Below are 2,132 nucleotides of genomic sequence, written 5' to 3'. Positions count from 1 at the left end.
GTTCTCTACCTTGTAAGGCTTTATTTTTCCATCAACTATTAATAAACATTAGAATTGTTGCTTTGCCTATATACACACAATAATGTTTAAACATCACAATTATCATACGTTGTGTCCTATAATTTTTAAATATAATTGTTCTTGTTAGCTAATTCTTCAGGGAAGTTTTTTGAAAAAAAGGAGAATTGTAAAAAACATCTTGAGGTCTCAGCCTAAGTGAGTGTATTTAACGATAGACTTCCACATGTGTTTAGCTCCTAGGGAGATTATTAAAACTCAATATTATCTTCATCATCATTATTAAGAGGAATCAGAAAGCAATATGATTATCTGAATCTAAGGAGCAGGTTTTGAGGATCAGAGTATGGATTTATTAAAAATTTTTCTGATCTATGTTTTCAGCTCTTTTGTATACATCTGACCTTTTCTTAAGCATGCCTCTAACCATAGTGCAAGCAGTGAATCCATAATACAGACCTCTTCCACTGACCATTGTGGTGTCCAATGGGGAGATTGTAAAATATACTTTTTTTAACCGTTAATTGAAAACAAGTGAATCATGATGCATTATTTCAGTATTAACCCAGAGAAACTGTAAGGCATGTTAAGAATTATAAACCATGGGACATGTAATAATAAATTGACTTAGAGCATAATTGGATATTTAACAAAATCGAAATAGCATAAGCTATACATAAAAAAAAAAATTGTTTTTTAACCTTTTATACATATAAAAGTTTTTGGAAATAGTTAAGACATAAATAAGTATATATATACTCTTATTTATGCCTTAACTATATATACACACACTCAAGAATTATATTGAGTGAGAAAGGAGTTTGGTGATGATTAACTTACTGACTGTCCCCTTCACATCTTTGTTTCTAAGACTGTAGATTAAGGGGTTCAGCATGGGGATCATGACTGTGAAAAACACAGTGGCCACTTTGACCAGGAGCCAGGAGCTTTTGGAGTTGAGCACACAGTAGAGCAGAAGGATGGTCCCATGGAAGATGGTGATGGCAGTCAGGTGGGAGGCACAGGTGGAGAAGGCTTTATGGAGTCCACCGGAAGAAGGCATCCTGATGATAGTGAAAACGATGAACATGTAGGAAGTGAGGATAATCACGAGGTTACTAGTCTCAATGAATGTAGAAATGATTAAACAGGCCATCTGGCTAAAGTAAGGGCCAGAGCAGGAGAGAGATAGGATAGCAGAATACTCACAGCCAAAGTGATTTATCATGTTTGAGCCACAGAAGGATAGTTCCACAAGAGAATATGTGAGTGTCAGGGGACAGATCCCACCCCATGTGTAGGACCCAGCTACCAGGAGGCCACAGAGCTTAGGAGACCTAGCAACTGTGTAGAGCAAGGGGTTAAGAACAGCCACAAATCGGTCATAGGCCATCACTGCTAACATGAACATTTCTGTAATCACAAATGTGCAAACAAAGAAAAACTGTACCATGCAGCCTCTGAAAGTGATACTTCTGGCTTCAACAACCAAGATTTCTAGCAGTTTGGGTGTAAACACACTGGACTAACAAATATCCAAAAAGGATAGATGGCTGAGGAAAAAGTACATGGGTGCGTGGAGTTTGGGATTGCTCCTTATGATCACAATTATACTCAGGTTCCCCACTAGAGTGACTGTGTAGATGGTCAAGAATGCCAGAAAGAGCAGTACCCAGAAGTGTGGGTATTCTGAGAAGCCCAGAAGGATGAATGTGGTCACAGAGCTCCGGTTTTCCCCACCCAGTACCATGGCTCTTGTGGAAACAAACGAAAAAAAAAAAACCCAGAAAACTGACTCTGAGCAGCAAACTTGAGCAGTCAGGCACAGGAACAACTCAGGAGAGGATAGATGTAGACCAGTGAAGACCAAGATTATCTTTTCTGGTCCTTTGGATTTTACTGGCCACCTATCAATTTTTATTATTGTTACTATGAGCAATTAGCTTTGTCTTTCAAAACTGAATGTCTTCATCTGGAAAATAAGAAAAATAGTATTTATTAATATAATTATTTAATATAAATGATGTATAAATGTATATGATGCTTACAGCATTGTATTTCCCATCCAAGCCTGTTGTGGTCAAGTAGATTCTGACTCATAGTGACCTATAGGA

The 2,132-nt window shown here is 37.4% G+C and overlaps 1 pseudogene; it reads right to left on the bottom strand.

Moving 5' to 3' along the window:
- Positions 1-817: 817 nt before the first annotated feature.
- On the bottom strand, positions 818-1,781 carry LOC135228439 (olfactory receptor 1165-like; annotated as a pseudogene).
- Between the last annotated feature and the right edge of the window lie 351 nt (positions 1,782-2,132).

Source organism: Loxodonta africana, chromosome 22 (genome assembly GCF_030014295.1).
Source record: "Loxodonta africana isolate mLoxAfr1 chromosome 22, mLoxAfr1.hap2, whole genome shotgun sequence".
NCBI lineage: Eukaryota > Metazoa > Chordata > Mammalia > Proboscidea > Elephantidae > Loxodonta > Loxodonta africana.
This window is presented reverse-complemented; position numbering and strand designations above follow the sequence as displayed.